This window comes from Girardinichthys multiradiatus, chromosome 6, assembly GCF_021462225.1.
Source record: "Girardinichthys multiradiatus isolate DD_20200921_A chromosome 6, DD_fGirMul_XY1, whole genome shotgun sequence".
NCBI lineage: Eukaryota > Metazoa > Chordata > Actinopteri > Cyprinodontiformes > Goodeidae > Girardinichthys > Girardinichthys multiradiatus.
Window position 1 is genome coordinate 2,962,162 of NC_061799.1, and position 22,189 is coordinate 2,984,350.

The 22,189-nt window shown below is 41.1% G+C and overlaps 1 protein-coding gene across 1 annotated transcript in view; it reads left to right on the top strand.

Annotated features, from left to right (window-relative positions):
* Positions 1-10,484: 10,484 nt before the first annotated feature.
* LOC124869767 overlaps positions 10,485-22,189 on the top strand; it is a 93,213-nt gene continuing 81,508 nt past the window's right edge. Inside the window, exon 1 of the mRNA XM_047367875.1 lies at positions 10,485-10,897. The gene's annotated coding sequence lies outside the window, so the exon portion shown is untranslated. The remainder of the gene's footprint in view (positions 10,898-22,189) is intronic.

The following is a 22,189-nucleotide window of genomic DNA, read 5'->3' on the forward strand; positions in this document are numbered from 1 at the left end:
AGACAATGGACCTTCAAGCGGAGCAGGCACTTTTGGACAACCAACGGCATCAGTGTGCTTACTACAACCGATCTGCAAGGGATCTGGATGCCCTACAGCCAGGTGACTCTGTCAGAGTACAGCCATTTGAGCCCCACACTGAATGGAGGTTGGGCAAGGTGAAAACCCCTGTGAACTCTAGATCCTATGAGGTTGTGATGGATACTGGTGCAGTTCTGAGGAGGAACCATTGAGACCTCGGAGACTCTCACAGAATATCCCAAACAGAGCCAGCTGACAGTGAGACTCTAGACCTAGTAGAAACCCATGCAGACACTGTACAATCACAGCTGAACCCTCAGACTCAGACTGATACCGGTAATAGTGAGAGACCGATAGTGACCAGATGTGTTAGAATAATTCTTAAGCCTTAGCGCTACAAGGACTTTACTACATAAACAGACGCTTAAATGACTGAAAGGGAAACAAAAATTAAAACAAAAAAAGAAAGAAAATGGTTAGAGTCGTTCCAGCACTGTTTTGTTTTGATAGAGTGCATTACTGTTTTCTTTTGAAAATATTGTGTCACACAGAGAAAAAAAAAAGAAAGTATGTAACAGTATGAGATATTTTAATGTACTGTTCAGCATAGACCCACCACTAAGGGGTGAACATGTGTTGTGTTGACACAGGAAGCCAGAGATGCAGGTCCAGAGCTTTGTGTATGCTGTTGCTGTGTTCAATAAAATACCGACCTTGTTGGGCCATAGCAACAAATATGGACTACGTGTTGTATGAAGAACCCACACCTAAACATGGTAGCAGCGGCAGTGGATTTGTGCCAAAGTTTTGAGGGGTTGCTGTGGAGCGATCAGTGAGGTCCCTATGAATATAAACTAGGTCCAATGGGGTAGTTACTGTTTCCTTCTTTGCATGGAAAAATTAGGTCTCTTCAAATCTCTGGGTCTGGGATGTCGCAGGAAAACCACTGTCTCACTGTCAGAGTTAGACACACTGATAAACTCAGAGAAGGTATGCAATGAAGACACAAGCGAGTCAAAGTTATCTTTGGCTGGCCAAGGAAAGACAGTCCACTCTCTCAGAGAATAGACTGAAGAAAGGAAAATAAACGGTACAGCATCGTGGGTGTGGCTACACACAATTTCACAAATACAAGTCCTACTGAATAAAACTGGTTCTATCCAGATACTGATACAGCACACATGCTCACATCTGGCACTTGTTGTGACTATGAATCTGAGAATATTATTTAATATTTAATATTAATATTTTAATATTTTATCAAATAATAATAATAATAATCTGTTAAAGGTTGTCCTGTGAATATCAGCCTAGTAAGGTGGTGGTATTAGGACAAAATCAAAAGGGTGTGCCAAGCTCTGACAGTATTGAACAGCAAAACTCACACAATTTCTTAAAATACAAAGATTTATTAAAAGAAAATAAGTCAACTCAAAGTCAAACATATTTCAATCAACAAACTCTTTACTATGCTAAAACAATCCAACTAAACTACCAAGCAGAATTAAAGGATAACGAAGACTAATGGGTTATGTACCATATAAACAAGTTGATTAAAGATGGTTAAAACCATGACCAAAAGAGTGATGCAACATTACCATGTAATGTTTATGTTTGAGAACCAAGGATTATCTAGAAGAATCTGGAAGTGAAGTTAAGTTAGTCTTGGAACCAACTTAGGCAATAATCAGCATACCTTTAGACAACCATTCACAATGCAAGATCAGATAAAATATTATTTTGATAAAATAATGTTTTGAAGAATGATCCGCTGAATAAAACCAACCTTCTGGATGACTAATTCTCAACTGTGTCTCGTTAGCTGCCTTTATTTATTAAAATAATATTTAAATAAATATTATTAAGGGAATATTTTGGAAAAGAGGCAAATCTTTCTGGAGAAATGGGGCTTTATTGTGTTTCATTAGCTGTTAGCAGTTAAAGCTAACAAAAGAAGCTGATAGCTTAGCACCAGAATCAAACACACACCATTAAAATATCGTTAATAAAAGGGTTAAAATGCATAAGCGCGGACGACGCGTTATGATCAATCTTCTGTGTTTAAAATCACCCTTCAAGTTAAGTTTGTCTTAACTTTAAAAACACACAAACACAGAACACAAAACCGAGCTCGTGTGCTGCAGATAGCCTGCTAGCACCAAGATAGCTGAGTTCAACACAAACAAAACCAAACTTCATAAAATAAAAAACATTTAGATTATTTTGTTCTAAATCACTTCTATCTCTCTGCCCAAAACCTAACCTCATGAACCGTGGTGAGTAAATGTTTTCCGGGGCGACGAGGTTTGAAGAAACATCCACTGTGAACAAACGGTTAGCTTCGGCTAACCTTCGTAGCTGTGGATGAAAGACGGCTTGTTCTGTCCGCCAACCAACTACACAGTTACTGTAACCACGGTGATGCGGCCTCGGTTGTCCTCCTTCCAGACTGGGAAAACCGCTCCACTCGGTTTTGTAGAGACAGCGTCTGTGCAGGGAATTCTTTGGAACGCAGTTTGCTTCTGCAGGCCTCAGAGAGAAAGTAAAGCAATGCTTATACCTTAATTTCCCTTTTTTATGAATGAATACCGGGTACACAAACAGTATCGTATGATCGTATGACACCCTTGTATCCAGTTTGAAGAGTTTATGTCTGTTTGCCAGCAAAGAGACATTAGCATGCTGCCTCTCCAGCCACCCTCGCACTGGCTTTTATACAGCCAGTGGCATCATGGGAAGTCTGCTGCTCCCCCCCACCCCTTTTCCAAATATTGGAAGTAGGTTAAATGCAATTTATTTTGAAAGTTTCAGAAACGTTTGTACCGCATCTTTCATGTTATTTCCATGGCTATGGGTCCCAACACACTCAAGGACACGAAGATTGGCTGGGGTGCGAACAGCCCTCTTCCCAGAACACAAGTTCCTGCTCAGTCTACATAGCAACCACCCAAATGCAACTCTAAGGCAAGATGACAATTTTGTTAGTAGTTTATAAAACACTCCAGATAAATGTGAAAAGTATTCAAACCACTTCTATCAAAGTTCACCAAACTAAATAAATGAAAATGTCTTTTAATGATAAGTCATTTAGGATAAATAACCTTTTTAAACTAAGAAATGATCATTTATGTACAAATCTTGCAACATACGTGTTTCAGCGAACCGAGTACGGGATTGGAATAGTGAGTGTAGATCAGCTCAAGGCTCTGCTACACCAGTACTTGGCTCTACACCAGGCACATTCGATGAACGCGTGCGGAATAGATCGCTTGAACACCCACGAGTCGAACATGCCGGATCCAGATGTCTTTTTGGCTGTCCTAGGTAAGCTGGTTTGCGGACCTGTTGTCTTTCAATCGAGAAGAGTTCGAGTCAATCGTCATCTCTGCTGTAAATGTAATGGACAATTACATAGCCACCCTAATGGACGCCGGAGAGCCATTGAAATGGGTATTGACGAATATGAGTAGCATCCGTGTGGCTTGTTTATGCCTCGCAATCAAGATGTATGGAGTGAACATGCACATTGATCTGACAGGTTTATGTTAACAAAGCAGAGATAATACTACACCCTTTAATCAAACTTTTAACAGGTGAACTTTTGAACTTAATGGGGGTCATGGGGTCATGGGGGAGGGGAGGTCAGGGGGTCAACAGGGATGTGTCCGAGGGGCGTAACCGTGCATGCTGATTGGTCGTTGTCATTAGGGGTGATACCTTAAATGAACCAATTATAATACAGGGATGTGTTTAAGAGTGTTACGGGGAAGGCTTTAAATGAACCAATTACAACCCAGGGGTGTGTTTAAGGGTGTTATTAATAATTTGTATGTTTTTCAGGCGTTAATAGATCTACAAAATACATGCAGTCAATACATGCAGTCAATATATAGGTTCATGAACAGGTGAGACCCCCAGGGCCTTATGTATGTCAAAGGTCGCAGGTTTCTCATTGCTAATACGTGCTTCTAAAAGGAAATTCTTGTTTTTTGATTTCGGTAAAGTGTATACAGACAGCTTCCCATGTCAGAGCTCACTGAGTTATGTCCACAAGAAACAGTGCAATGAATAGCTAATATGATAATTGGACCTCTTTTTTGCATTTCAGGGTGCTGGCAATAAAAACAGGTTTAGTTTCACAGTAGTCCCAGAGCAGAGGCATCAGAGTTGTCTACTTCGTCAAGCGCCAAGTCTGGTACTGCTATAAAAGGTTTAAACTTGTTACATTGAAAATACCAGTAGAGAAAAAAAAAATGTCGGTACATATTTCAGGAAACGAAGAAATTGCTGCATCTGCTTCTAATGATTCTCAGAAGTACAACGCCATCTTTAGAAGTCAGTATTCATCTTTAAGAAATCATTAACTGCATGTGAATGTTTTCTAATATTGTTTAATATATATATATTGTTTCTTTTTCTTAGAACCCACCACTCATGACCTTGAGAATTTCATCTTGACACAATCGGAATATGGTAATTAATATTAAGTGCAACAATATGTTATAGTTAATGAATAAATCAGCTAACATTGAACAAACTTATAGATTTGATGAGAGGTGTAAATCCGAATGATCAAGTTGGAGGGGTCAGCGGCTGGAATCGACCTCCCCCCGACAGTCAAAGCTGAGAAGGCGGCTTATATCCAAAAAAGAACCCCCAACCCCATCTGTACTTTCTTCTAACAAAGAAAGAGAATTTGAATCGTTAAATACGCCTCCGCAAATGATCATAATTTCCCCTGAAAACACACCGGATAAAATGCCAACTACTCCCGGGTCAGAAAGTAAGCCCTAAAAACTATTTGTTTTCTTTGAGAGTGAATGTGTATTATTAGAGACTTTTTTTAATCCTCAGATAAAACTCTTTACAGATTTGACAGAGAACGTATCTCTGAAAGAAGCAGCAGCAGCAGATTTGATCAATAACGAACATGGAATACAGCCATCAGCTGTGGAGCAGGGTAAGTAAAATAAATAAAATAAAAATAACAATAATATCTATGTATATATATAATAATATATATGTATATATATATAGTATAATATCTATGTATATATATATATATATATATATATATATACAGGGGTTGGACAATGAAACTGAAACACTTGGTTTTAGACCACAATAATTTATTAGTATGGTGTAGGGCCTCCTTTTGCGGCCAATACAGCGTTAATTCATCTTGGGAATGACATATACAAGTCCTGCACAGTGGTCAGAGGGATTTTAAGCCATTCTTCTTGCAGGATAGTGGCCAGGTCACTACGTGATACTGGTGGAGGAAAAACGTTTCCTGACTCGCTTCTCCAAAACACCTCAAAGTGGCTCAATAATATTTAGATCTGGTGACTGTGCGGGCCATGGGAGATGTTCAACTTCACTTTCATGTTCATCAAACCAATCTTTCACCAGTCTTGCTGTGTGTATTGGTGCATTGTCATCCTGATACACGGCACCGCCTTCAGGATACAATGTTTGAACCATTGGATGCATATGGTCCTCAAGAATGGTTCGGTAGTCCTTGGCAGTGATGCGCCCATCTAGCACAAGTATTGGGCCAAGGGAATGCCATGATATGGCAGCCCAAACCATCACTGATCCACCCCCATGCTCCACTCTGGGCTTGCAACAGTCTGGGTGGTACGCTTCTTTGCGGCTTCTCCACACCATAACTCTCTCGGATGTGGGGAAAACAGTAAAGGTGGACTCATCAGAGAACAATACATGTTTCACACTGTCCACAGCCCAAGATTTGCGCTCCTTGAATCATTGAAACCGATGTTTGGCATTGTCATGAGTGACCAAAGGTTAGGCAATAGCAGCCCAGCCGTGTATATTGACCCTGTGGAGCTCTCGACGGACAGTTCTGGAGGAAACAGGAGAGTTGAGGTGCACATTTAATTCTGCCGTGATTTGGGCAGCCGTGGTTTTATGTTTTTTGGATACAATCCGGGTTAACACCCGAACATCCCTTTCAGACAGCTTCCTCTTGTGTCCACAGTTAATCCTGTTGGATGTGGTTCGTCCTTCGTGGTGGTATGCTGACAATACCTTGGATACCGTGGCTCTTGATACATCACAAAAACTTGCTGTCTTGGTCACAGAAGCGCCAGCAAGACGTACACCAACAATTTGTCCTCTTGAACTCTGGCATGTCACCGATAATGTTGTGTGCATTTCAATATTTTGAGCAAAACTGTGCTCTTACCCTGCTAATTGAGCCTCCACACTCTGCTCTTACTGGTGCAATGTGCAATCAATGTAGACTGTCTACCAGGCTGGTCCAATTTAGCCATGAAACCTCCCACACTAAAGTTTCATTGTCCAACCCCTGTACATCTGTGGATATACTGTTACAGCAGCTATGAAAATGCAAACACACACCACTGTGAAGGCTATTGTCCGGTTTGTCACTCATACCAATGTATGCAAGAAATTAGTAACCTGTGCAGGCTATCAAACAATCTGTCGCAATTCTTTATGTTTTGCTAGACACAATGAACCCCGCAACAGATCTAATTCTGACAGGCCTATGAGTGACTGTGAGTTGGTAAAACTGTGCAAGGTGTGCAAAAGAATATACTTTATTCCAATCAGTAAACCGGATAAACCACACGTGTGTCATGTAAAATGCTGTATTTGCGGTGAAAATGTACCTCCCGGCCTAGACATTACATGCAATGATCATAAGTGCTACATTCAGCCTTGCAGTGCAATTAATCAGCTTGATGATAAACTGATTATTTATGATTTTGAATGCTTCATCAATAAAAGCGGCGTGCACACGCCCTTTCTGGTCCATGCTAAAACGTTGAAAGGTGATGAATGGCATGCTTATGGGTTAGACTGCACCCAAAAATGTATTCTCAATTTCAGGAGACCGATGTATAGAGGCTTCACCTTAATAGTTTTTTCCCCCACCTATTCTCTTCCAAAGAGCATCTCCAGTACGTGGGATCACATCCTGCTCCATCCTGCTACGCAGTGGAACACATGAGTCTTCAAGAACAACAGGTGTTTAACAGCTGGCACAGAGAAGCGAGCAAAGGGGTCTTTGACTTTAAGAAAGAAGCTATTTGTTATTGTAAAAATGACGTTGAAATTCTTTCTCAAGGCTGCTTAAAATTCAGAGACGAGTTCTGTAAGGAGACAAGTGTGGATCCGTTTAAATGCATCACGATAGCATCAGCGTGCATGAAGGTTTTTGTAACCAATTTCCTTCCTCCTAAAACCTTGGCTATCCCCTCACCTTTGGATTACCAACGTAGCAGCAAAATGTTCTCCAGTGTGTCTATTCAATGGCTCGGGTGGATTGCAGACAGCAGAAAAATAGACATCGAACATGCGTTAAACAAGGGGGAAAAGAAAACATATTATGTGGATGGGTATGCAGAGATTAACGGTGTCAAAGTTGCGTTCGAATTTTACGGCTGTTTTTTCCACGGCTATAAAAAATGTTACATGCCTCAGGACAAGTGTCCACTGAGAGGGATCACATTTGAACAGTTTTACGCAGCCTCTGTTGAGAGAGGCAGGGTGCTCCAAACTGTGTACGGCATTCGTCTCGAAGTCATCTGGGAGCATGAGTGGACTGAAATGAAAAAAACCCACCCGGGGTGATCAGCTTTCTGGAGAAAGTTAACGCACCCGAACCGTTATCACCCCGAGATCCTCTCTATGATGGACGCACCTGCGCAATGAGGCTGAGGTACCCTGCGGGGCCGGGTGAAACTGTGCATTATGTGGATTACACATCTCTGTACCCCTATGTAAACGCCAACTGCGTTTTTCCCCTCGGTCACCCCACTGTCATTTACAAAGATCTTGACGATCCCAGCAGCTACTTCGGTATCATCAGAGCCATGGTGTACTCCCCTCCCCACGAGGTCTCTTTTTCCCCGTTTTGCCCTACAGAACTTCCCGAGGTAAACTAGTGTTCACTCTCTGCCGCACATGCGCTGAAATAAATAACCAGTCAGGTCCCTGCATGCATAGTGATGAGGACAGAGCTCTGACAGGTAAGTGGGTGAGTGTAGAGTTTTGTAAAGCATTGCATTGTGGTTATCGCCTTGCCAAAATCACAGAGGTGTGGCATTTTGAAAAGAGCAGTAACACACTCTTCAAAGGGTATATCAACACCTTCCTGAAGGGTATGCAGGAGGCTTCAGGCTACCCGTCTGAAGCAGTGGATCAGGAGAGCAAGTCAAAGTATGTAAGAGACTACAAATTCCATCAGGGTATCCGATTAGACCCTGAGAAAATGAACCCTACCACGAGTGTGAACCCTGCCAAAAGGCAGGGTTCACCTCGATTACGTCCCAAGAGCCAGCCTAAGTATCCGGGGATCAGGCCGCCGAGGTCTCCACCTTCGTCCGCCGCCCAATCCTCTTTGCACTGGTCCCTTACGGTTCCCCCTGCAGGTGGTGGGCCCACTGGGGGATGGCCTCGCATCTCTCGTTCGGGCTTGGCCCGGCTGCATCCCGTGAGGAGCAACCCGGCCACCAGACGCTCTCCGACGAGTCCCGACCCCTGGCCTGGCTCCAGGATGGGACCCCGGATCCGCTGTATCGGGCGACGTCACGTGCCTCGATTTAGTAGTCCTCATGAAGGTGTCTTGAACCGCTCTTTGTCTGACCCGTCACCTAGAGCCTGTTTGCCGTGGGAGATCCAACCAGGGGCATTTAAGCCCCAGACAACATAGCCTCTAGGATCATTCGAGCACTCAAACCCCTCCACCACGTTAAGGTGGCGGTTCAAGGAGGAGTTTTGATGTCTTCACTATGTATGTACAATGTAGAAAATAATAATAAAACAAGGAAAAGCCATTGAATGAAATATATACTGTATATATACATATTTCTTTATACAGTTGGGAGAACAAGAATTTGATACACTGCCGAAAGCATGTAGAAGTCTTTGGTTTTTTATCATAGGTACTCTTCAACTGTGAGTGACGGAAACTAAAACACAAATCCAGAACATCAAATTTTTGATTTTTACGTAATTAATTTGCATTTTATTGCATAACATAAGTATTTGATCACCTAACAGCCAGTAAGATTTCTGGCTCTCAGAGGCCTGTTTGTTCTTCTTTAAGAATGACTCCTATTCTCCACTCATTACCTGAATTAACTACACTTGTTTGAACTCGTTATCGGTATACAAGACACCTGTCTGCACGCTCAATCAAACAAACTCCAACCTCTACGCAATGACCAAGACCAGAGAGCTGTGTAAGGGCATCAGGGTCGCTGACAGGGATGCTGTCAAGGTGAGGTATCAGCCTAAAACTACACGACAGAACCTAGTCATTGACCTGAAGAGAGCTGGAACCAAAGTCACAAAGAAGACCATTAGTAACATACTACGCCGCCATGGATTAAAATCTTACCGCGCACGCAAGGTCCCCTGCTCAAGCCAGCGCATGTTCTGGCCCGTCTGAAGTTTGCCAAAGACCATCTGAATGATCCAGAGGAGGAATGTGAGAAGGTCAAGTGGTTTGATGAGACAAAAATAGAGCTTCTTGGTCTAAACTCCACCTGCCTTGTTTGGAGGAGGAAGAAAGATGAGTACAACCCCAAGAACACCATCCCTACCGTGAAGCATGGAGGTGGAAACATCATTCTTTGGGGATGCTTTTGTGCAAAGGTGACAGAACGACTGCACCATCTTGAGGGGAGGATGGATGGGGCCATGTATAGGGAGATCTTAGCCAACAACTTTCTTCCCTCAGTAAGGGCTTTGAGGATGGGTCATGGCTGGGTCTTCCAGCATGACAACAACCCGAAGAAAACAATCAGCGCAACTGAGGAGTGGCTTGTATGAAGCATCTCAAGGTCCTGCAGTGGCCAAGCCAGTCCCCAGACCTGAACTCAATCAAAAATCTTTGGGGGGAGCTGAAAGTCTGTATAGCCCAGCGACAGCCCCGAAATCTGAAGGATCTGGAGAAGATCTGTATGAAGGAGTGGTCCAAAATCTGTGCTGCAGTGTGTTCAAACCTCTTCAAGAACTGCAGGAAACGGTGATATCTGTAATTGCAAACAAAGGTCTCTGTACCAAATACTAAGTTTTTTTTTCTTCTAACGTATCTTGCAATGAAATGCAAATTAATAAATTAAAAATCACACAATGTGATTTTCTGGATTTTTGTTTTAGATTTCATGACTCAGTTTAAGAGTACCTATGACAAAATTAAAGACTTCTACATGCTTAGCAAGTGGGAAAACCTGCAAATTCGTTCTCCCCACTGTGTATGTGTGTGTGTGTATATATATATATATATATATATATATATGTGTGTTTGTGTGTATGTGTTTATCAGAGCCTTGCATAACATTCTTAACTCAGGCATCTGAATGACATCAGAATGACATCATCAATAAATGCTTCCAAGCTATATATAGAATACAAGTAATAAAGACTCTTGATGTAAAAAAGGAAAGACAAGAATAATCTTCTGAATGGTTGGATGAAATGGTCACAGATGACAGATGTGTTTGACTTGTGTGTGTGTGTGTGTGTGTGTCTGTCTGTTTGTGTGTGTGTTAGTGACAGAGAAGCAGAGAGGCGGAATATTGTGTATGCCGGTTTCCATCCTATAATAACTGTTTCCATGTGAGCGTGTGAGGCTAAACGTGTGTACAGCAAATGTCGCCAAAGCTGCTGTTTCCTGATTGGCTGCTGCCTACAGTATGCAGTATGCACCCCACTGGCACTGAGATTTGTACATGAGAGGGAAGGGGAGAGAAGGAGAGCCTGGGGGATATAAAAGTGGAAAAAGAGAAAGACGTTGGGAGTAAGGTAGAGTAAAATCAAAGAGCAAAACCCTGCTGTTGGGAGCTAGGTAATATCATCCTTTCCGCAGGTGGAACAGTAGGTAAGATGCTTTTCTTCCTCAGTTTTCTGAATGTAAATTTTGTTTAATTCCTTTTACGCATGCGAATAAGATTGCTGAACGTTTGCTGAGTTGGAAAGCATTATATAGTAATTTTATATACTCATTTGAGGCAATACCCTTTAAGATGTTGGATAGTGAGAAAGCAATGCAAATAAAAAGAGAGTATTGTAGTTTAACAAGAAAACTGTCTATTTGACTTATTTTTATTTTTTGTCTTCTCTTTTTGATGCATCTCAGGGGTTTGGGGGAAGGGGACATTGGGCTGAAACTATACACTTGCTCAGGAAATTGATAAGCAGCCATTCTCATGTTCATGTCTACCATCAATTTCAATTCTATGCGCTTAATTGTATTTATGTAACACCAGTTGAACCAAAATGTTATCTCAAGGAATTTACCAGGCAAACAGGACCAAATTCAGTCAAGGTTTTCTTTTTTATGTCACTTTTAACTCTAAACCCCAAACTGTATAAACATAGGAGTATTGTTTCTGTCCATTTCTTAAGCTCTTGATTTTTTAAAAAGTAGAATAACATTTTGGAAATATGAACAATTTTTGTTAGTTCTCTCTGGCTTTTGCTTTTACAAAAATATGTATCTTAGGTTAATTGGTCTCTCTAAATTGCATCGAGAAATGTGTTGGTTGTTTGTGCTGTGTTTCTCTGTGAAGGCCTGACAACCTGTTTAGTTGTATCCTCCTGGTGCTGGAGATGGATCTTACCCTTACCCTGGCTAGGAATCTCCAAGTATTTGACAATGAATGGATGAAATTCATTAAATAATTAAATGTTAGGTTCTACCTATAATTTTAAACCAGTCTGACTTCAGGGAGGAAGAAAGAACCAGAAGGCAAACCCACAGATGTAAACTGAAGTTTATAACAATCAATAAGCTTAAAGCTGAAGGGAAGCAATACAAGGTGTGCAAAGGAAAAGGCCTGGAACATGAAAATTTAACAAAAACGTAATGAAAAAAGAGCTACACACCATGGCGCAGACAATTTCTTTAGGAGATATTTGATGGATAAAAAAAATACAGAGGCATCCCCTGATGGAGCTGAGTGCATGTCTTCCCGTCACTGACCACTTGAGATTGTCACTAGCCACCCTGCATTAAACTGCACAGTATTAAGCTTGTACAGGGGATGGACAGATGGATGATCGGATTAAAAATAACCAATATCTAACACTGGATTCCATTTTAACCAGCTTGTTTTACCCATAGCTCTAATATATCTTATATCAAAAGTATTCTATTGTGTTGCATTGATTGCATTGCATGAAGTGGATTTTGCCAACAGGGTGAATCGTTGTGCTTTTGTCACTATGTTGTAAAAGAGCAAGGTCACTGAGAGACAGTGCGTGGCACCTAACTCTGTCACACACACACACACACATGAACAGACACACACTATTACTTATGCAGCTGGCATGTGAGCGCCAACAGTTGTTTCCAAGCTCCACACTCACCAAACAATGAAGCTATGACACAAATTGATGTATCTGGCAGTATAAAGCCAGTTTTCTATACTGTTAATAATTTCATCATATTCAGATCTAAATGCCAAGCATCCTGGACGGTGTTGGGCTGTGAGCACAACCCCCATTTATGGACGTCGTGCTCCTCCAGTTCCTCCTTGCACAAAGGCGGAGGTGGCGGTCCTGCTGCTGGGTTGTTGCCCTCCTATGGCCTTCTCCACATCTCCTGGTGTACTGGCCTGTCTCCTGGTAGCGCCTCTGGACACTACGCTGACGGAGACAGCAAACCTTCTTGCCACAGTTCGCATTGATGTGCCATCCTGGATGAGCTGCACTACCTGAGCCACTTGTGTGGGTTGTAGAGTCCGTCTCATGCTACCACGAGTGTGAAAGCAGCACCAACATTCAAAAGTAACCAAAACATCAGCCAGAAAGCATAGGTACTGAGAAGTGGTCTGTGGTCCCCACCTGCAGAATCACTCCTTTATTGAGTGTGTCTTGCTAATCGCCAAAGATTTCCCCCTGTTGTCTATTCCATTTGCACAACACCATGTGAAATTGATTGTCAATCAGTGTTGTTTCCTAAGTGGAAAGTTTGATTTCACAGACGTTTGATTTACCTGGAGTTATATTGTGTTGTTTAAGTATTCCCATTATATGTGGCAGGCCGTGGCAAAACCAGGATCAAGTCTACCCTTGGGTCATATTGAATTTTTTACAGACCCCAAAAGAGTGGAGTCTAAGTTTTCCAATGGTGTCAAACTTGTGGAAATTGAAAAATAATTTAACAAGATATGACCATTTCAATGTTGGCACTCTCCAGAGTACTTTAAGGATAAACAGGCTTCAAAGTTTTGTTAGAATCACCCTGGAAGCTGGGAGGTAACAAAAGCTGTTAATTTGAATAATCTTTGTATGGCTTGCTGCAACACCTCCCCTAACTTTGTGTGTCAACAGAAGCTCTAATGACTGCACTGTCATTGAACTCACAGCACAATTTTTCTACGTAAAGATAATTTGCAGCACTGGATTACAATATTTGTGTGCATTACAATACCAAATTTAACAGTAACACACACACAAGAAAAGCTAGGTAAAAGATGTAAAAAAATCACTTTTTTCTCAAAAATGGAGGGCTTTTCCTTTTTTTCTTTGTTTGTGCTCTGCTGACTTGTTCCTACGTTTCCCATGGCGTGTCACATATGCTTCCAATAGCTAAAATTATCAGGCAGCATGGGATACATTTTCACTGTTATGCTGTTGATACTCAGCTTTATTTATCCATAAATCCTGATGAGCCCAACCAGTTAGACTACAAGCATGTCTTGAAGACATAATGATGACTTTAAATGTTCTGCTTCTAAATTCAGACAAGACAGAAGATGTTTCTTTGGACCAGAATCTTTGAAAAAGAAATTGCTTATCTATTAATCTATTAATGTGGATGGAATAAAATTGACCTCCGGTAATAAAGTAAAAAACCTTGGTGTTATTTTTGACCAGGACATGTAATTTAAATCCCATAATAAACAGGTTTCTAGGATTTCCTTCTTTCACCTCAGGAACATTGCCAAAATTAGAAATAAACTATCCAGGAGTGACGCTGAAAAAAGTCCATGCATTTGTCACTTCAAGGCTGTACTATTATAATTTGTTACTATCAGGATGTCCACAAAATGCAGTTAAAAGCCTTCAGCTGATTCAAAATGCTGCAGCAAGAGTTCTAATGAAAATTAAAAAGAGAGATCATATTTCTCCTATTTCACCTTCCCTTCACTGGCTCCCTTATAATTCAGAATAGAGTTTAAAATTCTCATTCTCACATATAAAGCCCTTAATGATCTAGCTCCATCATACACCAGAGATCTGATTGTTCAATATGTTCCTAACAGAGCACTTCGTTCTTAGACTGCATGTTTACTGGTGGTTCCTAGAGTCTCTAGAAGTACAATGGGAGGCAGATCCTTTAGTTATCAGGCTCCTCTCCTGTGGAACCAGCTCTCAGTTTTCGTCTGTGAGGCAGACACCCTGTCTACTTTTAAGGCTATGCTTAAAACTTTCCTTTTTGATGAAGCTTATAGTTAGAGTGGCTTAGGTTATATTGATCTATCTCTGTAGTTATGCTACTATAGGCTTAGGCAGCTGGAGGACATTATGATCACTTTCAGTCTAAATTCTAAATTCTTATAGTACTCTCCAATTTTGCATTATTTGATGTTATTTCTGTCTATTTTTTTCTCTTTCTAAAACTACATCTGACCTAGCTCTGTGTTTAGCTGTCGCACCTTCTTGGAGGGGGCCAACAACTTAATGCTCACCTTCTGCAGATGATACACTTGGCCCTGTTTTTCAGTGTTAACCCTGTCTCTTCTAGACATAGCATCTGGCCGAGCCTCTACTGTGACTAAATGTATGTGCTCTCTTTCATACTCTAGACTTTAAACTGGCCCAGAGTTCATCTGCTTAGCTGTCTTTCTCTCCTTGATGAAGCCTCTAAAGGAGCTACAGGTATTAATGTTTCACTTTTTTTCCTATAGAAAGTACTACTGGATCTGTATTCTTTTTGTGTCTCTGCTCTGTTCTCTCAAACCTCCAGTCGGTCATGGCAGATGGCCGCCCACACTGATCCTGGTTCTGCTGAAGGTTTCTTCCTGTTAAAAGGGAGTTTTTCCTCTCCACTGTCACTACATGCATGCTCAGTATGAGGGATTGCAGCAAAGTCAATGCAAGTGACTGTCCACTGTCTCTACATGCTCATCCAGGAGGAGTGAGTGCTGCAAGTCACTGACTTGATGCAATCCGCTGGGTTACCTTAGAGAGAAAACCTTTTAACCAATCTGAATAATAAACTGAATCTGACTGCACTGTTTGTTTGTTAGGATTAATTGGAATGTATGTACCATGTCGAAAGACACATCCTCTGGTCGTGGAAAAAATGTCAGTCTGTTTCAGAAGGGTTAAATCATTGGCATGCATCAAGCAGAGAAAACATCTAAGGACATTGCAGAAACTACCAAAATTGGGTTAAGAACTGTCCAATGCATTATTAAAAACTGGAAAGATAGTGGGGACCCATCGTCTTCGAGGAAGAAATGTGGCCGAAAAAAAAATCCTGAATTATCGGCGATCACTTGAACGTTTGGTGAAATCAATTTGAAAAAAACAACAGTAAAACTCAGAGCTATGTTTAATAGTGAAAGTAAGAGTATTTCCACATGCACAATGTAAAGGGAACTCAAGGGATTGGGACTGAACAGCTGTGTAGCCTTAAGAAAACCACTAATCAGTGAGACTAACTGGAAAAAAGGCTTCAATTTGCTAGGGAGCATATACAGGACCTTCTCAAAATATTAGCATATTGTGATAAAGTTCATTATTTTCCATAATGTAATGATGAAAATTTAACATTCATATATTTTAGATTCATTGCACACTAACTGAAATATTTCAGGTCTTTTATTGTCTTAATTCGGATGATTTTGGCATACAGCTCATGAAAACCCCAAATTCCTATCTCACAAAATTAGCATATTTCATCCGACCAATAAAAGAAAAGTGTTTTTAATACAAAAAACGTCAACCTTCAAATAATCATGTACTGTTATGCACTCAATACTTGGTCGGGAATCCTTTGGCAGAAATGACTGCTTCAATGCGGTGTGGCATGCAGGCAATCAGCCTGTGGCACTGCTGAGGTCTTATGGAGGCCCAGGATGCTTCGATAGCAGCCTTTAGCTCATCCAGAGTGTTGGGTCTTGAGTCTCTCAACGTTCTCTTCACAATATCCCACAGATTCTCTATGGGGTTCAGGTCAGGAGAGTTGGCAGGCCAATTGAGCACAGTGATACCATGGTCAGTAAACCATTCATCAGTGGTTTTGGCACTGTGAGCAGGTGCCAGGTCGTGCTGAAAAATGAAATCTTCATCTCCATAAAGCTTTTCAGCAGATGGAAGCATGAAGGGCTCCAAAATCTCCTGATAGCTAGCTGCATTGACCCTGCCCTTGATAAAACACAGTGGACCAACACCAGCAGCTGACACGGCACCCCAGACCATCACTGACTGTGGGTACTTGACACTGGACTTCTGGCATTTTGGCATTTCCTTCTTCCCAGTCTTCCTCCAGACTCTGGCACCTTGATTTCCGAATGACATGCAGAATTTGCTTTCATCCGAAAAAAGTACTTTGGACCACTGAGCACAGTGCTGCTTCTCTGTAGCCCAGGTCAGGCGCTTCTGCCGCTGTTTCTGGTTCAAAAGTGGCTTGACCTGGGGAATGCGGCACCTGTAGCCCATTTCCTGCACACGCCTGTGCACGGTGGCTCTGGATGTTTCTACTCCAGACTCAGTCCACTGCTTCCGCAGGTTCCCCAAGGTCTGGAATTGGCCCTTCTCCACAATCTTCCTCAGGGTCCGGTCACCTCTTCTCGTTGTGCAGCGTTTTCTGCCACACTTTTTCCTTCCCACTGAGGTGCCTTGATACAGCACTCTGGGAACAGCCTATTCATTCAGAAATTTCTTTCTGTGTCTTACCCTCTTGCTTGAGGGTGTCAATAGTGGCCTTCTGGACAGCAGTCAGGTCGGCAGTCTTACCCATGATTGGGGTTTTGAGTGATGAACCAGGCTGGGAGTTTTAAAGGCCTCAGGAATCTTTTGCAGGTGTTTAGAGTTAAATCATTGATTCAGATGATTAGGTTCATAGCTCGTTTAGAGACCCTTTTAATGATATGCTAATTTTGTGAGATAGGAATTTTGGGTTTTCATGAGCTGTATGCCAAAATCATCCGTATTTAGACAATAAAAGACCTGAAATATTTCAGTCAGTGTGCAATGAGTCTAAAATATATGAATGTAAAATTTTCATCATTACATTATGGAAAATAATGAACTTTATCACAATATGCTAATATTTTGAGAAGGACCTGTAGATTGGACTCTGGAGCAAATGGAAGAAGGTCATATGGTCTAATGAGTCCAGATTTACCCTGTTCCAGAGTGATGGGCCATCAGGGTAAGAAGAGAGGCAGGTGAAGTGATGCACCCATCATGCCTAGTGCCTTCTGTACCAGCCTGTGGGGGCAGTGCTATGATGTGGGGTTGCTGCAGTTGGTCAGGTCTGGGTTCCCAACAGTATGTGTTTAAAGAATGAGGTCAGCTGACTACCTGAATATACTGAATGACCAGATTATTCCATCAATAGATTTTTTCTTCCCTGATGGCACGGGCATATTCCAAGATGACAATGCCAGGATTCATCGGTCACAAATTACGTAAGAGTGGTTCAGGGAGCATGAGACATTATTCTCACACATGGATTGGCCACCACAGAGTCCAGACCTTAACCCCACTGAGAATCTTTGATATATGCTGGAGAAGGCTTTGCGCAGCGATCAGGATCTACCATCACCAATGCAAGATCTTGGTGAAAAATTAATGCAACATTGGGTTGCATTAATTCTAAAATAAATCTTGTGATATTGCAGAAGCTTATTGAAACAATGCCACAGCGAATGCGTGTGTGACCTTTTTTTTTTTGGTGGCAACTTTTTTTTGGCCAGGCAGTGTACATTTTGTATTTTCTCAGATTATATGAATAACTGATATTACAATTATTTTGATGATCTGAAAGGTTTAAATGTGGCAAAATAAATAAATAAATAAATAAAAAAACAAAGAAATCTGTCAGGGTTAAGATACTGTATATAACAAAACCTAAGCATTTGACTTATTGTTGTTATATTTCCTCTGTAGTCAGTATTTGTTAAACCCTAAAATCAAAGAGTATTAAACAAGAATACCAAAAAATAATCTTGGCAGAAAATGTGTTCAATAGAAAATATTTGTGAGTGTTTCCTTTGGCACTGGAGATTGACATTTTACCAGAAACATTTATTTTTATCTAAATCTGTCATAATGTGGGTTTCCGTTGGACCAATATGCGGGGAAGAACTCCTGAAGCTCAAAGACGACACTTTATTGCTCATGGCTGGACATGGACAGGGTACCAGGCGTGCACACAAACACAAACAACACATAACATATAAGGAACTAGCGGGGAACAAAGGAAACAAATGTGCTTAAATACAAAAACTGAACAGCAAGGGGAACCAATGACAAACGTGACCAGACAATCAGGGAAAAACACAGAACAGGTGTGGGCTTGGGGTGCAGGGAGACAGAAAACAAAGGACTAGACCAGGTAATAAACACAAGCAGGTATGACAAAATCAGGATCTGATTGATTCAAAGACCTCTGCTATTAGTTACTCAATAAATAAACATATACATACATATACATAAGATTGTTTCACTTCAAACCTCCAAACCACTTCAGTTATTTGTTTTAAATTGTCTGCTGTTTCTTTAAATGTACTGTTGGACATTTGCCAAAGTTCCAGCATTAACATGCACAAATCTTTGCAGATTAAGGATTCATTCATGGATATTATCCCATATTTCCTAATCCATGAGCCTTTCTCTGTCCTCTATTCAAAACATTCCAAAAGTGATGCTTTAGTGGTGTCCTGTAGTCTGTAAAATTGTTACAATGAATGGAAGAAAACACACCTCGTTCTCTCACCAACAGATTTTCCCTGTGCTGGTTCTTTATTGCTAATGTTGGGAGCAGATTGCCGCCAGGTTAAAGCCTCAGCAATGACATCAGCTGTCTGCTTCAGTGACAGTTTAATAATGATTTTGCATTTGGAGGTCAAATCTGGAATCCGCCAGACAAATGTGGCACAGCTACCACTGTCCTGTATATTTGTGTCGCTCTGGCTTTAATCTTTGGTGCTGTCCATAACTCTTTCTGTTTGCCTGACAAGCTCTAAAGTATACAGTATTTCACAAAAGTGAATACACCCCTCACATTTTTGTAAATATTTTATTAGATATTTTCATAGGATAACAATGAAGGTATGACACACTGATACAATGTAAAGTACTCAGTGTACAGCTCATATAACAGTGTAAATTTCCTGTCCCCTCAAAATCACTCAACACGCAACCATTAATGTCTAAACCGCTGGCATCAAAGGTATAAGTACCCATAAGTACTTACTTTTTCCATTTGAGAATGCCCCACAGATGCTACATAGGGTTAAGGTCTGGAGTCATGCTTGGTCTGTAGAACACCTTTACCCTTTGTTCTTTTATCAAGGCAGTGGTTGTCTTGGAGGTGTGTTTGGGGTTGTATTAATTTTGGAATACTGTCCTGTGACCCAGTTTCCGAAGGGAGGGAATCATGCTCAGCTTGACATCATCTGACCTAAATAAGTTTATCTTGGTCTTATCAGACCGCAGGGCATGGTTTCAGTAAGCCATGTCTTTACTCTGCTTTTTTTTAGTAAATTGTTTGCTGGCTTTTCTGTGCATAATGTTTAGTAGAGGCTTCCTTGTGGGAAGACAGCCATGCAGACCAATTTCAGGCAGTGTGCGGTGTATGGTCTGATCACTGACAGACTGACCCCCCACCCCTTCAACCCCGCAATGCTGACAGCACTAATGAGTCTATTTTTAAAACAAAACTTCTGGATATGACGATGAACACATGGACTTAAGTTATTTGGTCAATCATGTCGATTCCTTAGGCAACAGTCCTTTTTTCACATCCTCAGAGAGTTCTTTGCCATAAGGTTCCATGTTGAACTTCCAGTGACTGGTATGAGAGAGCATGAGAGGGGTAACACCAAATTTAAAACACATTATCCACATTCACACCTTAGACCTTGTAACACTAACAAGTCACATGACACCAGGGTGGGAAAATGCTTACCCCAGCATATTCGGGACATTTTAACTTAGGGGTCTACTCACTTTTTTGCCAACAGTTAAGACATTTATTGGTGTGAGTTGAGTTATTTTGAAGGAATAGCAAATTTACAATTATACTAGCTGTGCTTTTACTACTTTTTTTTATGATTTGGGGGTGTTTGGTTTTTTTCATTTTGCTCTCACAGTTGAGTTTTGGAACCTGCTTCTGTTTATTGTTTTAGAGGTGGTGCTATAGTTGTTTAGGTTTGTTTTCTTGTGGATGTTTTCAGTTTATAGTGCTTTCTGGTTTATGTTCTGTTACAGTTATGTTTATTAGGTTTGATTATATTCTTGAATTTCTCTTTTGTTCAAGCCATGTTTTGTTTTCACTCCCTGCCTCTGTCAGCCAGTAATCAGCTTCATTCGGTCCACCTGCAACATGCAATCAGTCTCTCCATTTCACCATCACCATGCTCTATACATACACACACCGTTATTCTGTTAACTCCTTGCGGAAACATTCTTAATTTACTGTTCATAGTTCTCTGTTCAAGCCAAGCCCGTCTTGCCTGCCTATCCATGTCTGCTTCTGCCACCACCTGTGGGTTACATGGTTCATCATAAAGCCTGTTACCTACCGCCGCTGCTTGCTGCCATTTGCATTCTGAGGTCCAATACCACACCACGTTCTTTACAACTTTACATAATTTTAAAGTGTCAAATCTACAGTGTTGTGCCATGAAAAGATAATCAAATATTTACCAAAATATGAAGGGTGTCCTTGCTTTTGCTTTTGTGAGATAATTCATTTATATTTTGCGTCCAAACAGCCAGACTTAAAGATCTTTGGTCCAAGGTGGCCTGGTACCAAGTACACTTATGACTTAAAGCAGTCTTCAACAATTCTTTCAAATTTTGCTTGGTCAGGAGGTCTTCCACAACACTGGAACCACTGGTATGGCTAAGGTTGAAGAATCCCGCTGAGCTGCTAAGCACTGGCTTTCAGGACCCTGGGGCTGACCCAATCTGGACCTGCAGCCTTATTTCCTTTTCATTTTATTATGAACATGTGTCAATCCCTAAAATACACAGAGAAATATAAACAGCAAAATAACAGCCTATTTAGTATTGGGCCGACAGATAGCTCAGTATAAAACCTTTCATGGCAGGCTTCAGGAAGAAGCCTTACAGTATGGAGGATACGGTCTGCCAAAATACAGCAGTAAATTCACAAACAGGTATATAAATGTCAGTCAGTCATTCTCTATACAGCTTCTTCCATTGTGGGTTGCGGGGAAGCTGGTGCCTATCTCTAGCAGTCTATGGGCCTCCCATCTGTCCAGGGTACACCCTGGACAGATTGCCAGTCCATCGCAGAGTAACACACAAACAACCATGCACACACTCATTCACACACCTAAGGGCAGTTTAGAGAGACCAATTAACCTAACAGGCATGTCTTTGGACTGTGGGAGGAAGCCGGAGTACCCGGTGGGAACCCACACATGCAAACTCCATGCAGAAAGACCCCCGGCCGGGAGTAGAACCCAGGACCTTCTTGCTGCAAGGCAGCAGTGCTACCAACTGCGCCACCATGCAGCCAGCTATATAAATGTATGCATCAAAAGGCGTAAAAACAATTACATTTACGTTCAGTTATAATCCTGTTATAATTTACTTCAGTGTCAGTGTTGCAATTTATTTAATTACACCTTTAATGGTCAATCGCATTCTTTCGATTTTTTTCATTTCCTTTTTTAACTATGAATTTTTTCTGTATTATTCTGTCTTACATTTTAAAACATATTCTTCTATAACAATTTAATTTCACATTGCTTTTGATTTTGTATGGTTTATTTTTTTTATATAATTTTCCCTGATCTTCTTTTAGTTATGCATGGCTAATAACTAGCGCAGGTGAATATTAAAAATGGGAACACAGACAAGTAAAATGAAACCCGGGAATGAAAGCGGACACAGAAAGAAATAGCAGTAAAAATGCAGGGAAAAATACGAGGAAGTTATCTCTAAAAAATTACTT